General features: G+C 44.8%; 1 long non-coding RNA gene across 1 annotated transcript in view; it reads left to right on the forward strand.

Moving 5' to 3' along the window:
* LOC115463776 overlaps nt 1–13152 on the forward strand; it is a 42440-nt gene extending 29288 nt beyond the window's left edge. Inside the window, exons 5-7 of the long non-coding RNA XR_003941077.1 lie at nt 3229–3255; nt 3374–3463; nt 13126–13152. This is a non-coding gene — a long non-coding RNA (uncharacterized LOC115463776). The remainder of the gene's footprint in view (nt 1–3228; nt 3256–3373; nt 3464–13125) is intronic.
* Nucleotides 13153–13611: the final 459 nt, after the last annotated feature.

Here is a 13611-nt window from a genome sequence, read left to right on the forward strand (position 1 = left end):
ACAACGATATTGGAGACAAATAACTACTTATCTTACAGGTGTATTATGTAGTAGAGTAGCTATGAATCCATTGCAACTAATATTAGATATGAAGGAGGTACAACCGAGCTTAAATGCAGATAGAATACTGCTACGGCGCAAATTATGTCTGATAGCAAGGAAATGTATTATGCAACACTGGACTACGCACAACCCGCCAAATTTTTGGCACTGGCGTAGTCAAGTACACCAATTGTTGGTCTGGGAAGCAAAAGAGGCTAAAGGAAATGATAAAAGAAAAACGCGATTTCTTAACATCTGGGGCTGCTACTTGGAAAAAAATGACACAGAAAGGGCGGAGTCTGATTATTAATACTTTATGAACGGATTCTGTATAATACCAGAAACGCTTAGAGATTAATATGGGTTACAGGGGAGAGCATGAAGAATGGGAGGGCAGGGGGGGTGGGTAATGGGAAGGGGAACTAGTAGATATAAGGATGGAAGAATGAAACATAATAGTATTATGGAAGATAATAGTTGATGAGGTAGAAAATATCTGTTTATGTTAAACATTGGCAATAATGCAGTGTTATGTTGATTTCTTTAATAATAAAAATTGTTGAAACATAAAATGTTACAGTTAAAAGTTATTTTGTTGAAATATATTTAAGAATAGAGGGAATTGCTCAGAGCATGTGGTCGCAATATATGCTGTATTTATACGTTTTAAGATATATATATATATATATATATACTAGTAAAAAAGGCCCGTTTCTGACACAAATGAAACGGGCGCTAGCAAGGTTTTCCTCGGAGTGTGTATGTTTGGGAGAGTGTATGTGAGAGTGACTGTTTGAGAGTCAGAGTGAAAGTGTGAGTGTGTGAGAGAGAGAGTGAGTCTCTCCCTGAGCCCTGCCCTCCCAATCCATGGCCATCCATGTTTCTCTGTCACCTGCCCCCTCCATTCATCCCTATCCTGCATTTCCTCTCTCTGCCTGAGGCCTGCCCTGCAATCCATATCCATCTATGCCCATCTGTCCCCTCCATTCATCCCTATCCAGCAATTCCCCTCTCCCTGAGTCCTGCCCTTCCAATCCATGCCCATCCATGCTCCTCTGTCACCTGGCCCCTCCATTCATCACTATCCAGCAATTGCCCTCTCTCCCTTAGGCCTGCCCTGCAATCCATATCCATCCATGCCCATCTGTCCCCTCTATTCATCCCTATCCAGCAATTTCCCTCTCTCCCTGAGTCCTGCCCTCCCAATCCATGCCCATCCATGCTCCTCTGTCCCCTGCCCCCTCCATTCATCCATTTCCAGCAATTCCCCTCTCTCCATGGGCACTGCCCCCTCCATTCATCCCTATCCAGCATTTCCCCTCTCTGCCTGAGGCCTGCCCTGCAATCCATATCCATCCATGCCCATCTGTCCCCTCCATTCATCCCTATCCAGCAAGTCCCCTCTCCCTGAGTCCTGCCCTTCCAATCCATGCCCATCCATGCTCCTCTGTCACCTGGCCCCTCCATTCATCCCTATCCAGCAATTGCCCTCTCTGCCTGAGGCCTGCCCTGCAATCCATATCCATCCATGCCCATCTGTCCCCTCTATTCATCCCTATCCAGCAATTTCCCTCTCTCCCTGAGTCCTGCCCTCCCAATCCATGCCCATCCATGCTCCTCTGTCCCTTGCCCCCGCCATTCATCCCTTTTCAGCAATTTCCCTGAGCCCTGCCCTCCCAATCCATGCTCCTCTGTCCCCTGCTGCCTCCATTCATCCTTTTCCAGCAAGTCCCGTCTCTCCCTTCCATGGCCCCCCCTCGCATCCATGCTCCTCTCTCTCCCATGTCCCAGCATGGCCCGCCCTCTTCTCCCCCCCCCCCACCCTTCGCATCCATGCATCCCTTTTTTGTTTTTTTTATTCTTTTTAACTTTACCTCCGTGGCGTTTCCGGCAGCGAAGCGTCAGGGAAGGAGGCGGCGCTCCCGACATCTAGCTTTCCCTTCGCTGTGTTCCGCCTTTTTTTGAAGGCGGAACACAGCGAAGGGAAGGCTAGACGTCGGGAGCGCCGCCTCCTTCCCTGACGCTTCCCTTCCGGATTTGTTTGTTTAGACGCGAGGGCGGGGCAGAGACGGCTGGGTGGCTTCACACCACGAACGCCACGAACCCTACAGCCAGGGACTCAGGGAGTGACGTCAGATGGCTTCAGAACGTTGTCCTCATTAGAACGTTCACGGTGCGTTTTATTATATTAGATATTGAATTTATTCTCCACCAGTTACCTATACGGTAATAAGATTTACAATTGCAAGAATAAAGGGGAATTAAATATTATCTCTGTTGAATTACATTAACCTGCACTGCAAGATTTAAAAGCATGTGCTCAGAACAGAGAAGACCATATATTTTAGCTTCAAAAGGGTTTATTTACAATGCAGGTAATGTAATCATGTTACAAGTGAGAGGTATCTTTTAGAAGGTTCTTGGTACAGGAGAAATTTGCTTAAAAAAGATAACAGGTTGAATCATAAATTAATTACAAATCTTTGTTGCAGAAGATCACAGGAGTGCAGGAATTCTTACAGCAGCCATTGGTGGAGGAGGGGAAGAGAAGAGCAGAGCGAAGTGTAGTGTCTCTAGAGGATCATGCTCCTGGCTTTTTATAATGTCTCTAGGAGCACTGAGTCCTGAGTGATTTGCAGAGTGATATTCAGAGGGAGATATCGCCAGTTAGTGCTTAGCAAATAGCTGGTTATATGGCACGATATAACCGTCTCTCCACTGGTATTCAGCACTTTGCCGGCTAAGTTTGGTAGCCAAATTAGGCCACCAAAATAGCGGCCAGTTTCAATTTAACCAGCCAGTGCTGAATATAGGCTTGGCCAGTTAAATTTAAACTGTCAAAAAACACCTGGGTATTCAATTCTGATCACCATAAACAGCTTGACGTTGATATCCAGGCTGACCGCTGACCACGGGAGGCAGCCTGGCTACCTCCCCCAGTCTGAATATCGGGCCCTTATGCTAAAGCTGATACTCAGTAGCTCATATCTGGACAAGATGAAGACACAGTCCAGGAACGCATGTTTCCACACCACCCATAGGCATAAAACAGGATGCACAGCATTCAGTGCACACCATGCTTTAGTAAAAGGGCCCCCAAATTATAATAATAAAATGTTTTTTAGTAATATCATTTTTGACAAGCCTCTGTGATTGATTAACCAGTTTTCTCTCTTGTCTATCTAGAAAAGTGGAGCAAAAGAGAGGCAATAGGTATGTGTTTTTTATGTTCTATTTTTAATAAAATGTTCCAAATTATACACCCCAACCCTAGTAGTACTGGGCAGTTTGATCTCTAAATGTAATCTTTATTTATGTTTATTTTATACAGAATGTGGAGAATGATCAAAAAGATTTTCTGCTGCAGATAAAGTTCTGAAACCCACAGCAGACAAGTCCTCTGGGAAGGCGCAGAGCAGAGGTGAGGTGGACAAGATAGAAGACATCTTATATAATAATTTGCACCTCCGTCTGGATGCCTGGGTTCCAAACACAGTTCCCATTGGTCCACCCTGGGGCTGACATCACAGGGTGGACCAATGGGAAGTGAGAGGGAAGGGAGCCCAGCAGCAGCCATCGGGGGTGAGTAAACAATCGCCCCCCCCCTCTGAGTTCCTTGACCCCCTACCTCCCACTCCTGTCCATCAGAGTTCCAAGGGCCCACTCCAGTCCAACGGCCCCACTCCCTTTACGAGGAGGGAGGAGGAGGTGGGGGGAGGAGGAGGAGGTAGGTGGGGGGAGGAGGTGGGGGAGGAGGAGGAGGAGGTAGGTGGGGGGAAGAGGTGGGGGGAGGAGGAGGAGGGAGGTGGGGGGAGGAGGAGGAGGTAGGTGGGGGGAGGAGGTGGGGGAGGTAGGTGGGGGGAGGAGGAGGAGGTAGGTGGGGGGAGGAGGTAGGAGGAAGAGGAGGGGGAGGGAAGAAGGGGGAGAGGGAAGGAGGAGGAGGAAGGAGTAGGAGAGGAGGATGAGGAAGGAGGGAGGGGGAGGAGGAGAAGGAGGAGGAAGGAAGGAGGGAGGGGAGGAGGGAGGAGGGGGAGAGGAAGGAGGGAGGAGGGGCAGAGGAGGGGGAGGAGGGGCAGAGGAGGAGGTAGGAGGAGGGGCAGGTCCTGGAACTCGAAGGGGAGGGGTGCCTGGAACTAGGAGAAGAGGGAGGGAGGCAGGTAGGGGCATGGAACTCGGAGGGGAGGGGAGGGGGCCTGGAACTCAGAGGACAGACGGAGGGAGGGAGGGAGGGAGGGGGCCCTGGAACCTTGTTAGAGATCTGATGCGCTATCCTACGAGGCAAATTTTCAAGAAGTTATTAAAAAAAAAAAAAAAGCTCACGACACTGCAGAATTGCAGCAACGAGACATCTCTTGAAGAACACCAACTGTCTATAGACCTGTTTCCTGCTTCACTGAATCGCAACAGAGATATCTTTTGTAAAAGACCAACTGCCATCACATCTGTTCACTGCTGTTTCCTGCTTCACTGAAACTTGGAAAAGAGACATCTTTTGTAAAATACCAACTGCAATCACATCTGTTCGCTGTTATTTCCTGATTCATTGAATCGCAACAAAGAAATATATTTTGTAAAAGACCAACTACCATCACATCTGTTCACTGCTGTTTCCTGCTTCACTTAATCGCAGCAAAGACTCATCTTTTGTAGAAGACCAACTGCCTTCACACCTGATCACTGCTGTTTCCTGTTTCACAGCAAGACTCATCTTTTGTAAAAGATAGACTGCCTTCACACCTGTTCACTGCTGTTTCCTGCTTTACTGAATCTTAGCAAAGAAACATCTTTTGTAGAAATCCAACTTCCTCCACATCTGTTCACTGCTGTTTCCTGCTTTACTGAATCTTAGCAAAGAAACATCTTTTGTAGAAATCCAGCTTCCTCCACATCTGTTCACTGCTGCTTCCTGCTTCACTGAATTGCAACAAAGAAACATCTTTTGTAAAAGACCAACTGCCATCACATCTGTTCACTGCTGTTTTCTACTTCACTGAATAACAACAAAGAAATATCTTTTGTAGAAGACCAACTGCCTCCACACCTGTTCACTACTGTTTCCCGCTTCACTGAATTGCAGCAAAGACTCATCTTTTGTAGAAGACCAACTGCCTTCACACCTGATCACTGCTGTTTCCTGTTTCACAGCAAGACTCATCTTTTGTAAAAGATAGACTGCCTTCACACCTGTTCACTGCTGTTTCCTGCTTTACTGAATCTTAGCAAAGAAACATCTTTTGTAGAAATCCAGCTTCCTCCACATCTGTTCACTGCTGTTTCCTACTTCACTGAATAACAACAAAGAAATATCTTTTGTAGAAGACCAACTGCCTCCACACCTGTTCACTACTGTTTCCCGCTTCACTGAATCGCAGCAAAGACTCATCTTTTGTAGAAGACCGACTGCCTCCACACCTGTTCACTACTGTTTCCCGCTTCACTGAATCGCAGCAAAGACTCATCTTTTGTAGAAGACCGACTGCCTTCACACCTGTTCACTACTGTTTCCCGCTTCACTGAATCGCAGCAAAGACTCATCTTTTGTAGAAGACCGACTGCCTCCACACCTGTTCACTACTGTTTCCCGCTTCACTGAATCGCAGCAAAGACTCATCTTTTGTAGAAGACCGACTGCCTCCACACCTGTTCACTACTGTTTCCCGCTTCACTGAATCGCAGCAAAGACTCATCTTTTGTAGAAGACCGACTGCCTCCACACCTGTTCACTACTGTTTCCCGCTTCACTGAATCGCAGCAAAGACTCATCTTTTGTAGAAGACCGACTGCCTCCACACCTGTTCACTACTGTTTCCCGCTTCACTGAATCGCAGCAAAGACTCATCTTTTCTAGAAGACCGACTGCCATCACATCTGTTCACTGCTGTTTCCTACTTCACTGAATAACAACAAAGAAATATCTTTTGTAGAAGACCAACTGACTCCACACCTGTTCACTACTGTTTCCCGCTTCACTGAATTGCAGCAAAGACTCATCTTTTGTAGAAGACCAACTGCCATCACATCTGTTTGCTGTTGTTTCCTGCTTCACTGAATCGCAAGAAAGAGATCTTTTGTAGAAGACCAACTGCCATCACATCTGTTTGCTGTTGTTTCCTGCTTCACTGAATCGCAGCAAAGACTCATCTTTTGTAGAAGACCGACTGCCTCCACACCTGTTCACTGCGGTTTGCTGCCTCACTGAAGCTCAAGTCATCATCTCTGGGACAGTGGCCAAGTTACTATTTCAGAGACTACAATTGTTTGATCTGCTTACCTCAAAGAGACATCTTTTGATAGAAAATATTAAAATAAAATAACCTTCACAGAGCTGCTGAATCACTTTTTGTATATTATACAGGTAGAAAATTAACAGGCATTTTCTGTAGTCTGTAGAAGGGGGTGAGGGAAAACAGATTAAACATACCGAATTGTTGACACATCAGATGCTGGATTCATATTGGAGGTTCTGAGTACATACAGTGTTCAACCAGTGGTACACTGAATGGTAAGCTCTGGTATAAAAAGGAGGTACTTTGCTGAAGGGATGAGAGGTCAGTTGGGCTGCTCACAGGAACCGGATGCAGCCTTCTGTTTCTTTCTTTTGTCTTGGAAGCACATGATGCAAGAGGAGACAAGAGTTACTCAGCAGGCAAATAGGCCTCAGTCTGAACCAAGAGGAAAGGCCCTTAGTCAGTGGTGGCAGGGAGCATATGCCCAGAGGGACCAAGGAGTAGATGTACATAGTGCATTAGACTAAATCTTAATATGTAAATAAAATAATATGAATGTGTGTAAAATGGGGGCAAAACATAAAATATGTCCCATAACTTGTTAAAATTCAAGACAAAACTGTTCTGCTCTCTCAACAGGGTGATTGGCATGCAGTTTAAACCGGATTTATGTGTAATGCTAGATTTAATAGATGTCTGGTGTACCTTGCATCCATTGGATAAAGAATATACACATCAATCTAGAGCACATGGGTCATCATCCAGATTTGATTACTTGCTTGTATCTCGTAATATATTAACAGATATCACTGAGGCACACATAGATCCCTGTGTCATATCGGACCACTCGGTGGTCAGAATGACATGGAAGGGAGGGGAAGACGAAGATTTGCTAAAATGTTGGACGTTTCCAACATATTTAATTAAAGATACACGATTTGGGGAACACTTACAAGCCAAATGGGCAGAATTTAAGCAATGAGGGCTCTGTTGCTGAAACCAGTACCTACTGGGAGGCAGCGAAAGCTGTGCTGAGGGGTGAAATAATAAGTTATGTAACGCAATATAAACGAGCGAGAGACAGAGAAATAATGAGGCTTGAACAACTATTAGGCAAATTAAACCGACAATATGGTCTGAAACCCAGCAATAACATTAGACAAGAGATCTTGGCTATACAAACCACTTTAAATACCAAATTACACGAGAGAGAAGTGAAATCTCAGGCCTACTATCGCTTTCAACTCTATAAGCATGGGAACAAAGGGGGCAAATATTTAGCTCGACTTATAGCACCTAAGTTTGCTTCCCGAAATATAACAACTCTTAGAAATAAGAATGGGAATCTCATACACTCCAATAAAGAAATCCGACAGGCTTTTCAAATCTTTTACCAAGAGCTTTATAAGAGGTCAGATCAAGACGAACTACAGGGGGAATCTTACTTGGAGGGTATCCAAATCCCGAAGCTGCAAATAGAGACAGAAAGCGGCTTAATGCTATGATCAGTACGGAAGAGGTGGGCTGGGCAATCAAACAGAGCAAATTAGGTAAAGCATCAGGCCCAGACGGCTATAAAGCGGAATTCTATAAGTTAATGGGGGACTCGATTCTTCCTACTTTGACCGAGGTATTCAATGAATGGATAGAGAAGGGTACATTGTCTGACAATATGAATATAGCTCGGATAGTAGTATTTCCTAAACCCAAACGAGATGAGCAGCTGGTTACATCCTATAGACCCATTTCCCTACTCAACCAAGAGGCAAAATTATTTGCAAAAATATTGGCCAAAAGATTGGGTGGGATATTACCTAATCTTATTCATCCAGCACAGGTCGGATTTGTCCAAGGGAGATCGATTACAAAAAATTTGCGGAGCATTCTGGCATCCTTGGAAGGATTGGGTCATTCCAACGAACAAGCTTTGATGATCAGTTTGATGCAGAAAAGGCGTTCGATAGAGTGAAATGGCCCTTTCTGTACTCGGTGCTAGAGAAATATGGATTTAATGGCACCTTCGTGCAGGCAATTAGAGCATTATATCACATGCCAAGAGCACAGGTACTGGTAAATGGAAATGTATCGGGTGAAATTCAGATTAGTAGGGGTACCAGACAAGGCTGTCCTCTGTTGCCTTTGCTCTTCGCACTCCAATTAGATCCATTAGTTAGAGATATACACGGCTGTGCAGCGATTTCGGGGGTAAAAATTAAACGACAGGAATTTAAGATAGCCGCATTTGCGGATGACTTGTTAATGATAATTATGAAACCGAAAGAAACCCTAGCGAATCTCTTGCAAATTTTTAGAGAATATGGAGATTATTCGGTTTCAAACTGAATATAGACAAGTCAGAAGCGCTTCAGATTAATGTGGACATCCACAAACTGTGGGTGGGAGATTTTCCTTTGAAGCGGGCACACAAATCTTTTCTATACTTGGGTATACAGTTGCCGGCTAGACCAAAAGAGCTATATCATTTAAATGTTGAAAAATTACTGGAGCAGACAAAGCAACAGTTAGACTCATGGGGTACGTTAACACTCTCGCTCACGGGGAGGATCAATCTTCTTAAAGTGGTGATATTACCGAGATGGTTATATATTTTGCAGATCTTACCCATAGCCTTGTTGCAGAAAGATATAAAGCGTTTGTACCGAATAATGTTCAGATTTTGTTGGGCCAAGAAAAAAGCTAAAATACAACAAAAATACATGTTGGGAGGTTGGAGACAGGGGGGTCTGGGAATTCCCAATATTAAATATTATAACATGGCATGCTTATTGCGACTGGTGAGAGATAGACTTTTTCATTCTCCTGATCATACACCTATAGAGATGGAAGATGCACTATTCAGTCCATATCACTTTACTACCTTATTACATCTACGGAATGTGGAAACCCCTCATAGAATTAGACACAATACCCTACTTAAGCCTTTGAGAGAGGTGTGGAAATTTATAGGCACACTTTTAGGTGGAGACTCAAGAATAACGGAGCTACTAAGCATTAGAGGAAATCCGGTCTTCAAACCAGGAATGGAGAATAAAACTTTTGATGAATGGGAAAAGTTAGGTGTGAAAACCTTGGCAGACGCACTAGGGGAGAATGGGGATATCAAACCATTACCGCAGCTGCTTCATCAAGAGGAGCCAGGTTGGCATGATACTTACGCATATTATCAACTTAAGCATTACATACAAAAATTAAATAAAGAAACACTTAAACTTAAGTTAGGTAATAAAATTATTAACTTCTTTGAGGAAATTACAGAAAATGCCCCTTCTATATCACAACTGTATCGGAGATTGTGGAGCCTAACTCCTGAGAAGGAGATGACCCTGTTGAGACAGAAATGGGAAAAAGATATAGGGAGGGACTTGCAATCATGGGATATAGTAGCACAAATCAAAGGCATTCCATACCTGATAGGGGGAACTGATTATAGAGAATGCGCATTTAGAATGATACACAGGGCATATTTTACTCAGGTTCAACTGTATAAATCAGGGGGTATTGAAACAGCTCTTTGTTTAAAATGTAATAATGCTGAGAGCTCCATTTATCACGCGATGTGGAACTGTGTATTAATACAACGATATTGGAGACAAATAACTACTTATCTTACAGGTGTATTATGTAGTAGAGTAGCTATGAATCCATTGCAACTAATATTAGATATGAAGGAGGTACAACCGAGCTTAAATGCAGATAGAATACTGCTACGGCGCAAATTATGTCTGATAGCAAGGAAATGTATTATGCAACACTGGACTACGCACAACCCGCCAAATTTTTGGCACTGGCGTAGTCAAGTACACCAATTGTTGGTCTGGGAAGCAAAAGAGGCTAAAGGAAATGATAAAAGAAAAACGCGATTTCTTAACATCTGGGGCTGCTACTTGGAAAAAATGACACAGAAAGGGCGGAGTCTGATTATTAATACTTTATGAACGGATTCTGTATAATACCAGAAACGCTTAGAGATTAATATGGGTTACAGGGGAGAGCATGAAGAATGGGAGGGCAGGGGGGGTGGGTAATGGGAAGGGGAACTAGTAGATATAAGGATGGAAGAATGAAACATAATAGTATTATGGAAGATAATAGTTGATTTTATTGTATTAATACAGGATAAATGAGGTAGAAAATATCTGTTTATGTTAAACATTGGCAATAATGCAGTGTTATGTTGATTTCTTTAATAATAAAAATTGTTGAAACATAAAATGTTACAGTTAAAAGTTATTTTGTTGAAATATATTTAAGAATAGAGGGAATTGCTCAGAGCATGTGGTCGCAATATATGCTGTATTTATATGTTTTAAGATATATATATATATATATATATATATATACTAGTAAAAAAAGGCTCGTTTCTGACACAAATGAAACGGGCGCTAGCAAGGTTTTCCTCGGAGTGTGTATGTTTGGGAGAGTGTATGTGAGAGTGACTGTTTGAGAGTCAGAGTGAAAGTGTGAGTGTGTGAGAGAGAGAGTGAGTCTCTCCCTGAGCCCTGCCCTCCCAATCCATGGCCATCCATGTTTCTCTGTCACCTGCCCCCTCCATTCATCCCTATCCTGCATTTCCCCTCTCTGCCTGAGGCCTGGCCTGCAATCCATATCCATCTATGCCCATCTGTCCCCTCCATTCATCCCTATCCAGCAATTCCCCTCTCCCTGAGTCCTGCCCTTCCAATCCATGCCCATCCATGCTCCTCTGTCACCTGGCCCCTCCATTCATCACTATCCAGCAATTGCCCTCTCTCCCTTAGGCCTGCCCTGCAATTCATATCCATCCATGCCCATCTGTCCCCTCTATTCATCCCTATCCAGCAATTTCCCTCTCTCCATGTGTCCTGCCCTCCCAATCCATGCCCATCCATGCTCCTCTGTCCCCTGCCCCCTCCATTCATCCATTTCCAGCAATTCCCCTCTCTCCATGGGCACTGCCCCCTCCATTCATCCCTATCCAGCATTTCCCCTCTCTGCCTGAGGCCTGCCCTGCAATCCATATCCATCCATGCCCATCTGTCCCCTTCATTCATCCCTATCCAGCAAGTCCCCTCTCCCTGAGTCCTGCCCTTCCAATCCATGCCCATCCATGCTCCTCTGTCACCTGGCCCCTCCATTCATCCCTATCCAGCAATTGCCCTCTCTGCCTGAGGCCTGCCCTGCAATCTATATCCATCCATGCCCATCTGTCCCCTCTATTCATCCCTATCCAGCAATTTCCCTCTCTCCCTGAGTCCTGCCCTCCCAATCCATGCCCATCCATGCTCCTCTGTCCCTTGCCCCCGCCATTCATCCCTTTTCAGCAATTTCCCTGAGCCCTGCCCTCCCAATCCATGCTCCTCTGTCCCCTGCTGCCTCCATTCATCCTTTTCCAGCAAGTCCCGTCTCTCCCTTCCATGGCCCCCCCTCGCATGCATGCTCCTCTCTCTCCCATGTCCCAGCCTGGCCCGCCCTCTTCTCCCCCCCCCCCCCCACCCTTCGCATCCATGCATCCCTTTTTTGTTTGTTTTATTCTTTTTAACTTTACCTCCGTGGCGTTTCCGGCAGCGAAGCGTCAGGGAAGGAGGCGGCGCTCCCGACATCTAGCTTTCCCTTCGCTGTGTTCCGCCTTTTTTTGAAGGCGGAACACAGCGAAGGGAAGGCTAGACGTCGGGAGCGCCGCCTCCTTCCCTGACGCTTCCCTTCCGGATTTGTTTGTTTAGACGCGAGGGCGGGGCAGAGACGGCTGGTTGGCTTCACACCACGAACGCCACGAACCCTACAGCCAGGGACTCAGGGAGTGACGTCAGATGGCTTCAGAACGTTGTCCTCATTAGAACGTTCACGGTGCGTTTTATTATATTAGATATTGAATTTATTCTCCACCAGTTACCTATACGGTAATAAGATTTACAATTGCAAGAATAAAGGGGAATTAAATATTATCTCTGTTGAATTACATTAACCTGCACTGCAAGATTTAAAAGCATGTGCTCAGAACAGAGAAGACCATATATTTTAGCTTCAAAAGGGTTTATTTACAATGCAGGTAATGTAATCATGTTACAAGTGAGAGGTATCTTTTAGAAGGTTCTTGGTACAGGAGAAATTTGCTTAAAAAAGATAACAGGTTGAATCATAAATTAATTACAAATCTTTGTTGCAGAAGATCACAGGAGTGCAGGAATTCTTACAGCAGCCATTGGTGGAGGAGGGGAAGAGAAGAGCAGAGCGAAGTGTAGTGTCTCTAGAGGATCATGCTCCTGGCTTTTTATAATGTCTCTAGGAGCACTGAGTCCTGAGTGATTTGCAGAGTGATATTCAGAGGGAGATATCGCCAGTTAGTGCTTAGCAAATAGCTGGTTATATGGCACGATATAACCGTCTCTCCACTGATATTCAGCACTTTGCCGGCTAAGTTTGGTAGCCAAATTAGGCCATCAAAATAGCGGCCAGTTTCAATTTAACCAGCCAGTGCTGAATATAGGCTTGGCCAGTTAAATTTAAACTGTCAAAAAACACCTGGGTATTCAATTCTGATCACCATAAACAGCTTGACATTGATATCCAGGCTGACCGCTGACCACGGGAGGCAGCCTGGCTACCTCCCCCAGTCTGAATATCGGGCCCTTATGCTAAAGCTGATACTCAGTAGCTCATATCTGGACAAGATGAAGACACAGTCCAGGAACGCATGTTTCCACACCACCCATAGGCATAAAACAGGATGCACAGCATTCAGTGCACACCATGCTTTAGTAAAAGGGCCCCCAAATTATAATAATAAAATGTTTTTTGTAATATCATTTTTGACAAGCCTCTGTGATTGATTAACCAGTTTTCTCTCTTGTCTATCTAGAAAAGTGGAGCAAAAGAGAGGCAATAGGTATGTGTTTTTTATGTTCTATTTTTAATAAAATGTTCCAAATTATACACCCCAACCCTAGTAGTACTGGGCAGTTTGATCTCTAAATGTAATCTTTATTTATGTTTATTTTATACAGAATGTGGAGAATGATCAAAAAGATTTTCTGCTGCAGATAAAGTTCTGAAACCCACAGCAGACAAGTCCTCTGGGAAGGCGCAGAGCAGAGGTGAGGTGGACAAGATAGAAGACATCTTATATAATAATTTGCACCTCCGTCTGGATGCCTGGGTTCCAAACACAGTTCCCATTGGTCCACCCTGGGGCTGACATCACAGGGTGGACCAATGGGAAGTGAGAGGGAAGGGAGCCCAGCAGCAGCCATCGGGGGTGAGTAAACAATCGCCCCCCCCCCTCTGAGTTCCTTGACCCCCTACCTCCCACTCCTGTCCATCAGAGTTCCAAGGGCCCACTCCAGTC

The sequence above is a fragment of the Microcaecilia unicolor genome, chromosome 2 (genome assembly GCF_901765095.1).
Source record: "Microcaecilia unicolor chromosome 2, aMicUni1.1, whole genome shotgun sequence".
NCBI classification, from domain to species: Eukaryota; Metazoa; Chordata; class Amphibia; order Gymnophiona; family Siphonopidae; genus Microcaecilia; species Microcaecilia unicolor.